We start from the raw sequence: 8,917 nt of genomic DNA on the forward strand, positions 1-8,917 counted from the left end.
TTTTTTTTCTGCTTTATCTCCCCAAACCCCCCCTGTACACAGTTGTATATCTTAGTTGCAGGTCCTACTAGTTGTGGGATGTGGGACGCCGCCTCAACGTGGCCTGATGAGCAGTGCCATGTCTGCGGCCAGGATCCAAACCCTGGGCCGCCACAGCGGAGCGCGCGAACTTAACCACTCAGCCACGGAGCCAGCCCTCCCACTTTTCTTGCATTAACTCGTTCAATCCTGACGACAAGTCAAAAGATGGGTATCATTTCTGGATAAAGAAACTGAGGCAATCCCTCAGTCCAATTCCTACTCCGCCCCCCTCCCCCAGCCACACACACACACACACACACACACATACAGAGTCTCTGGGCTCCAGAAACAAAGCAGAGGCAGCAATCCGTCATCTAGCCTGGACAGTGACTCCAGAGCCTTAGAGAAAGTCCTCGCAACACCCATACTACTCACAATGCTGTGTCAGTCTGCATAAGTAACAGCTTCTCTGGGCCTCAGTTCCCCACTAAGTCAGCTGTGGGAAAACCACTGTGTCCCCTTCCCTTTCCCCCTCCCTCCCCCACCATGCACAACCCTACTCCCCAGCCACTTCCCATTTATAGGAAATGGGGGATGATGTGAGGAGCAAAGCCGTCCTTGGGGAGCTGCTAATAGTCTGGCTGGATGTTGGAGAAACCGGAGAAACCAAAGATGCTGGCAAAAATGCATTAGCAGCTTCTGCTCCACCCCCACCCACAGCCCCCTCCCATTATCCTTGGGCTGAAAGCAAGCATAAAGCATCATCCTCTTTCTACAGAGATAAGATACCCAGCTGGGGCTGGTCAGCCTGGAAGGAGGCTGAGGAGCTGCCAAGGACCTGGAGTTCCCTTGATGTTCCCATGTCCTCCTGCCCTCTCCACCATCCAAAGGCTGTGGTCCCCTTTGAGGTCATTCTGCGTCTTTCTCCTCCTGCGCTAGGATGAGAGGGAGCAGTCTCTTTAAGCGTAAAGGCCACCAGCGGGGCTGCAGTCCTAGCTGTGGACTTGGAAGGAGGAGGGATGGGTCTCCTCAACACAGCAATTCCATTTTTGGGATTTCTCTTTGGCAAAATAACCAGAGATATATATATCAGAAGTGTGTACAAGATGTTCATTTCATCATTCTTTATAATAGCGAAAAAATTAGAAACAATTTAAATATAGAGTAATAACTATTGGCTAAGCAAATTAAGGCCAATCCAAACAATGGAACATTTTGCTGCCATTAAAAAGGATGATGACATACAACAATTTTAATTGACTGGGGAAGTGTTTATGATATATCGCCAAAGAAAATAGCCAGCTACGAAATAGTATGCACAGTGGGATATACATGTTTGAAAAATTAGGTGTGTGCTAACGCAACATGATATACTAGATTGGATCTTGGAACAGAAAAGGGATATTAGCGGCGAAACTGGTAGAATCTGAATAAGTCTGGAGTTTAGTCCCCCAGTATTCATTTCTCTGTTTTGGTCATTACACTATGGTTGTGTTAACCTCAGGGGAAACTGGTTGAATGGTATATGGGAGCTCTGAATTGCAACTTTTCTGTAAATCTAAAATTATTCCAAAATAAAAAGTTTTTAAAATTAGGTATGTATCTGCAGAGAAGAAATGATAAGGCAGACATAGCGAAAGGCAAATACTGGTTCCTATGAGTGGGAGGGATGCATTTGATTTGCAGGGAACCGGGGGGCTAGAAGGACGTGTCTGTATCTCCAAGTTTTCTAGATGGATCATAAATTGCCTTTGAAAATAGAAAAGAATCAACACATACTATTAGTTTAAAGGGAAAGAATAAAGTAAAGTGAAGGAAGGAGGAAGAAAGAGGGCTGAGCACTCGCCTCTGCGTTGCTCAGCAGTGTGGGCCCCCTCACCCTGCCTCTGTTCACAGGGATGGCGTGTGGGACATCAGGGACCTGAGCAGGAGACATCCTCACCGCCCCCCCCCCCCCCTTAACTGAGAGGTTCAGAATGGTTTGGGTGAAGAAGAAAGCTGGAGCAGAGTTTCAGAAAGGTGAAGAAAGAACCTGGAGGGGTTATACCCACACAGCTTGGACATATTTCCACCATCACCAAACTCTCTGTGGACAAGGAGAGGGGGAAATTAAAACCACCCAGGGAGAACTGGTCAGCTGCATCGTCCCTCCAGAACTTCAGGCTGGGAGATGACCATGGCCTCTAGTCCCTAGGGTTGCCTGTGCTCTCCCCTGACCGTCACTGCTGGGAGGCAGAGCCTTAGAATTGCTGGAGAATGCAGCCCCCACAAGGCAGCTGGGGGCAGTCCAATTTGAGTACTGCCCCATGCAGGAAGGTTTTAAAACAACAAATACTTTCAGGGGTATTTCTTTCAGGAAACTTCCATCTGACTGTGAAAAACAGAAATCTTTCTATGAAGACAACCTTCCTCTGGATTTGAACTTCCTTCTGAGTCCCCCCACTGCCCCATCCAGGCCTGTTGGAGAATCAGCGGAAAGACCAAAACTGCCTCCAAACCAGAGAGATCCATGAGCAGAGAGCGGGGGCGAGATGCTGAGTGTGTGCTGCCATGGAAGGGTGTTGGCTTTTCTACAGGTGACAGCAAAGTCAATGTTGAAAGGGAATGGCCTCAGAGGGCCAACCTAGATCATAGGAGACAGTCTGGGCAGCCCCATCACAGGTGAGTTCACCAAGGGGCAGGTCTCAGGCAGCTTTAAGCAGAGTTAAGCCTGGCCAGGAGATTGCCGGGCTGTCAGGCACCAGGCAAGGCGTGAGCCTGGATGAGTATGATAGTCCCTTCCAGCTCTGAGAGCCAACAAAACCCGTCCCCCTCTCCTCTCTACGGCCAGTCCTGAGTCCTTTCACCTCCCATGCTTTAGGGGCATCAGCAGAATGATCCAAGTCAGGGAGCCCACAACTAGAGCGGCAATGGCTCTCCAAAACCCAAGTGACAGGATAGATTGGGGTTGGCGTTAGGCGCCTGATGGGGCTCCCTCAGGGCAGGGAGGAGGAGGCAAAAAAGGTAATGAATGCTCTCCCTGTCCCTTTAAGGGTTCCAGGAGAGAACCAGACAACCTTCCTGGAAGTCTCTGAAAGGGAAAGACGCTTTGCTTAGTTAACTGGGCTAGGTTCTGAAATGCCTGGAGGAGGAGCAGACTGTGTGAATACCAGGGATTCTGCTCTGGAGCCCAGACCGCCCGAGGGCTGACTACCAGGGTGGGGTTGGAGAACAGGGAGCGACAGCCAGAGGCGACAGAGCCTGCCAGCCCCACAGCCCCACACCCCCACGAGATCTTTCACCAGCTTCTCAGTGAGAAGCTCTGTGCTACGTGGAAAGAGCGTGGGCTCTGCAGTGAGACAGAGGCACTGGCACTTACTGTGCATCCCGTCGTTGTTCATTTCTCATTCAACAAACATTTATTAAGTAACAATTACAAATCAGGCTGGTGCTAGGATATAGTAACTTTATGCCTGCAAGCAAGTCATTTAACTTCATTTAGTCTCAGATTTTATGCAGAGCGTGTTGGGAAGAAGGAAGGCCACTGCATCAATAATATACTTAGAGGAGAGTCTCGAGGCGTTTGTCCATTCCGTCTTAAGGACAGAATCCTAAATGTGATGCTGTGTAGAGAACATACGAGATACATTCTCTGCACAAGTGGAGGTTAGTCTACTCTGGGAAATGGAAAGTGGTGCAAAAGTACGATTCAGCAACATGTCAGCAAGTGCAAAAGTCTCAAGGCTACAGACCAACTCCAGAGGTCGAAAGTGAACCGAGTGCCGTGCGTGGGAAAACTGCAGGGCAGGAGGGCCGAGTGGGGTGGTTCCGAGCTGGGCGTCTGAGGCCAGCATGCTGGCGACGGTGCGCGGTAATGACCTGTTTCTGTGCTGTACTTAAGGGCTTACAGAGCATGTTCACCGGAGCACCAGGCTGGATTCTCACGGGGACCTCTGAGGGAGGCAGGGCCACGTCCTTTTACAGATGGGGAAACTGAGGTCAAGTAACTTGCCCAAGGTGGCAGAGCAGAAGCACGCTGGAGGCTGAGGCCCCTTCCCCCTGGGTGCTCGAGCCCTTTTCCTTACTCTCACTAAATCAGTGCCGCTCGCGCCTCAGCGGCGGCCACTGCAGCAGCAGGCCCGGGCAGAGCCCAGGTCAGGAGGCCGTGGCGCTCAGAGGGGGTTTGGTGCTGGCTGGGACTCCACTTTCTTCCAAGTGGGGAAAACAGAGGGGTCAAGCAAGGGGCAGGAGGGAGCAAGGGAAGAGGCCCCGAGGTCTCGCTCCCATTTTCCCTGTAGGGCTGACTCTCTGACTGCAAGACAGGAATAAAAGGAGGAGGAGTCTGCTCTACTCACCCGTAGGTGCTCTCCTACCATTCACTCATCCGGAGGCAAGGAGGGCCAGAGAAGGGAGAAAACACTAGAAATGCAGCACGAGGATTGGGAGTCAGGCTAGAGGAGGGACTTCCCTGGGCATCTGAGGTAAGCTGCAAAATCTCTAACCTCCCTTCCCTAAGTGTCCCACAGGCTCGCCACGTCCAGTGAACACAGCCCAGGGGGAAGGGGTGGGCGAGATGACATGGGGAAGGATCCATCTCGGGGATCTGAAGATGTTGGATCCTGGTGGCTGGGCAGGTTTTCCCATGCTGGAAGGGGTGGCCTGAATGTGCCAGGAGTTATGGTGATAGGCTGGGTTGGCGTGACTTCTGGAAGGAATTACTACTGTACCTGGACATGTGTGTGTGTCTAGGGTGAGGGGAGCTGACACTAACTTAAATGGCTATAAAGCCATTCTCACGGTCCTGACGCAATGCTCAAGATAATAAGCAAGTGAGTAATTAATAATTAGATGGTGAACTAACCTCTTGCCTCAAGGTATGGTACCACTTTTTCACAATCCATCCCCAGGCCTGCGGGAAAGAGAGGCACAGGCCTGAGTCCAGGAGTCTGGGCAGGGCCCCTGGCCCCCAGACTCTGGAGCCCCAGAGGAACAGAAGGAACTGGTGGGAGGGGCCTCTCTGCTGGGCTCCACGACCAGAGGCTAAGCACCCTCCAGCCGTGTTGGCCAAAAGAGGCCTCGTTGTCGTCCAGTGCACGGTGAAGAGCGTGTGCTAGAGCATCCCTCTCCAGCCCGTGCATGCGGAGCTGACGGTCCAGCAGGTGAGAGAGTGGGGAGCAAGCCCTCCTGCCGGGTGTGCCTGCCAGGTGCGCTGGGAGCGCGCACAGGAGCGCTCTGGGCCGGGTTTGGAGCAGAGAGGTCAGGCCGAGTTCTCCTGCCCCCTCCCTCCTCTGCATGACAACCCCCTTTGACATGCCTCCCATTTTTATCTTTTTTCCCAGTTTTTCTTCTTCCCCCATCTCCAGCTACTCTTTACTTTCCAACTCCATCGCTTCCTAGACTTTGTTGGGTTTTTCTTTTCTTTAACTTCAGAGTCCCTCCGAGGGCTGCCATGTACAGGTGTATGTGTTATTCACTTCACTGGCACAGCTAGGCAGAGCTCATGGCTGTGTCTACCTTTTTCTTGTTTGCATAAAAATGTGGGCTGGCAGTAGCCCTGGCACCTTCATAGACCAGGTGCTGTGCCTGACGCTGAGGAACGCTCCACATCTCTCCCTTCCTTCTCTCCAGCTCACCCTTCTCCTCCTGCCCCATTTCACTCTTGTGCTCACACCCAGAACAGGCTCTCTGGAGACGGCCGGGTGCGCACATCATGGACTCTGGAGTCAGACCTGGGCTTGCTGGCCAGCTCTGCCCTTCCTAGCGGTAAACTTGGGAAAGTGACTTAACTTTGCGGGGCCTAGGTTGCCCCTTTAAAAGGGGAGTGTAGGACCCATCCCACAGCGTGTGGGAGTGAGAATCAAGTGTCATGCCTGACACAGAGTGGAAATAACACCAACCTCGTCCCTCTCACCCCCACCCCGGGCTTGGGGCCCGGTTCTGCCCCCATCGCCCTGCCAGTCTGAGCCTGCTTCCCCACTCCCCGTTCTGTAAAAATAGCAGTCCCTTGCATGTAAGTGGCACTGTTTTCAAAGCACATGCACAGACACTCCCGTTGGCTCCTCACCCCTCTGAGGGTGGGCAGGACAGGCGTCACTTCTGCATTTTATAGGGTGAGGAAAATGGCACCGGAGAGGGGACTTACTAAGAGTTATGTGGCTACAGAGTGACAGAGCTGGACTGGAACCCAAGGCCCACTCTCTTTGTGCTGAGCTCCCCAGGGGTCACACAGGGGTTTCTAGAACTTTACTAACACCTTCCAAGAATAAAAGAGAGGAGAGACAGGTGCCACCTGAAATGCACGGATTCAAAACCTCGCTGCCACTCTACCACCCTGAGCAGAGGGGCAGCAGAGGAGAGCAGGTCAGGAGGCCCCTCTGCGGCAGCGATGGCGGGAAGCAGACCCCCGTCTCCGTCTAACGGCCGGGGCTGACACAGGAAGCTGAGCCCTATCAGGGAGATGCTGACATCAGACCACAGGCAGGGGGCTGCCTGTGATAGAGCCTGTGATAGCATCGCCAGGGCCTCCCGGCTCTGGGACAGGCCTTCCTCCCTTCGCTCACATCTTGGTTGCATATAACGTCTTCGTGATAGAGGCTTCCAGCCCCTCTAACTCTGCTTGGGGCATGCTTTGCTTAGGTTATTTTGAAGCCACTCAGCCACTTTGGGCCTGTCTCACCATTAGCACAATGAGTAGGCTCACTCTGTCCCTTGGAATGGTGTGGGCACAAGGATCGTAGCTCGTTGCCATGTGTATTCCTTCCTGGGCTTTATGGTTTTCAAAATGGTTTCATGTGCGACATGTCATTTGCTCCTTACGGTGACCTTGGGAGACAGGTGTTGTTAAAGGAGGGAAATGTAAACTTAGAGAAGTAGTAAGTGGCTTGCTGGGCCACACAGCCTTGAGTGTTGGAGCCCAGCCTTGACTTCTAGTCCTCTGACCATGTCTCCATCTAAGGAAGGTGACCCAAGGGGGCAGAGGCTACTGGGTGCTGGACCCTGAGCACGGACGAGAAAGGACAACAGTCTGTCTCTGCTCCCTGGTAAAATAGACCTGTCTTCCTGAGAGGGAGCAGGGCAGTGGCAGCGGCTTGGCCCCAGCCCTCCAGACTTCCCAGAGATCATGGAGGAAGGACCAGAAGGAAGGAGGCATTGCAGTGGCACACTTCTGCACTGTGCCCTCACTCTGCACTTGAGACGGCAGTCAGTGGCCCCCCTGCTCTCGGCCTCCTGTTCACCCCCGGCACCCTGGCTTCTGCAAGGACAGAGACTCTGCATTTTCATTTTGATTCTTGTCCCTTCCTTCCACAGCCCCGAGAATGTGCGCACACGTCCCCACCCACAAGGCCACACAGCAGTCTCCCGCGATCTCACAGGCTCCATCGCCCCTGCGTCTCTGCTACATGAAGGGAGAGCCTCCCACGGTGATTATAAGCTCCCCGGAGAGAGAGACCTGTCATTAGGAGCAGACTTTGCACCTGCTTGAGCAGCTAGCTCTCCTGTTTTTCCCTGAGAAGAACGTAGCAGGGCTCTTACAGGCTGCCTCCTGTGCGGGCCTGTGGCCTGCGGTGCGGACGTGGAACAGCTTCCAGGAGGACAGCGAGTGCCTAGGGCTCCTCCGTTGAGTAGGAGAGTTGACGTCCCCGGAGGTTAAGCCACTTTATCCACCCCACCTCCCAACTTCTAGAAAGAACTAAGGGCAAAGGGAGGTCAGGGGAGCTGCAGCAGCGCGGGCTCGAGTGCGGCACTCTCTGGGCCTCCCCAGAAGGCTCAGCAGCGTGTGCCACCCTCGGCCTCTCGGGCTCCCAGAGGCGGGCGCTGCCGCTGTGGCCAGGGGTGGGGTTTGGGGGGTTGGGGGGAGGAAGCAGGCCCTCCAAAGCCGGCGGCAGAGAGCCCCGGAGGGGAGCGGCCCCGGCCTCGTGGGCCTTCTGCTTGCCTCCACGCAGCTTCTCAGACAAGTTGCTCACCTTTCGGAGTCCGCCAGAGGTGTGCATGCTGTTCCTGTGAAGGGCCAAATAGGAAATACTGTAGGGGCCACCTGGTCTCTGTGAGAACCACTTAGTTCTCCCCTTGTGGCACAAAAGCAGCCACAACAATACGGAGGGACGTAAACAAATGGGCGTGGCTGTGTTCTAATCAAACTACTTATGGACACTGAAATTTGAATTTCATACAATTTTCACGTTTCACGAAACAGTCTGCTTCGTTTAATTTTCTTTTTGACCACTTAAAAATGTAAAAACTCTTCATCACTCGTGGCCGTAGAAAAACCGGCCGTGGGCTGGCTTTGTTCCGGCTTTGGCCTGCGGCAGTGGTTTTCTGTGGAGGCCTCCATCGCAGTTCCCTTGTGTGTCAGCCTCCTTAAATAAAAAGACTGATAAAGCTGATTAGAGGCGTGGAGGAGAGATTAGTGGGCACAGCGTCCAGGCTCTGTTTACCGTCTTTGGATAACCATGTGGATTTATTTTAAACCAGTGCTTATTCTGTATCTATTTTGTGCTTTCACGTTAATTCTCTCATCCTCACCGCAATCTTATGAAGCCAAGTGGTAGCACTTCTGTTTTACATACAAGGGCAATTAAATGCAAAGAGGTAAAGTGACTTGTCTGGGGCTGCACAGTTAATATGTGGCAAAGCTGAGATGCAGACGTGTACGTGGTTGTCTAGTCTCCAAGGCCACATTATGGGCCTTTCCCAGCCCCACTGCAGCCTCAGGGGGATTCATCTATCATCCAACCAAACATTGGTTAAGCCCTCTCTAGATGCTGGGGACACACTGGTAGATGGGACAGGAGAGGTCCCCATGTCTAGGAGCACACATTCCAGCAGGAAACCACACAGACTCATGCGAAATAACTTTAGGTGGCCATGAGGGAAGTAAAACAAGGTGATGAATTGGAGGGTCTGGGGAGTGGCTGCG

The 8,917-nt window shown here is 53.0% G+C and overlaps 1 long non-coding RNA gene across 1 annotated transcript; it reads left to right on the top strand.

Annotated features, from left to right (window-relative positions):
- The first annotated feature begins 4,929 nt into the window (after positions 1 to 4,929).
- LOC139078907 (uncharacterized) lies at positions 4,930 to 8,381 on the top strand. Its single transcript, XR_011532095.1, has 2 exons — positions 4,930 to 5,159; positions 7,309 to 8,381. It is a non-coding gene; the product is annotated as an uncharacterized lncRNA (long non-coding RNA).
- Positions 8,382 to 8,917: the final 536 nt, after the last annotated feature.

Source organism: Equus przewalskii, chromosome 23, assembly GCF_037783145.1.
Source record: "Equus przewalskii isolate Varuska chromosome 23, EquPr2, whole genome shotgun sequence".
Taxonomy (NCBI): Eukaryota; Metazoa; Chordata; class Mammalia; order Perissodactyla; family Equidae; genus Equus; species Equus przewalskii.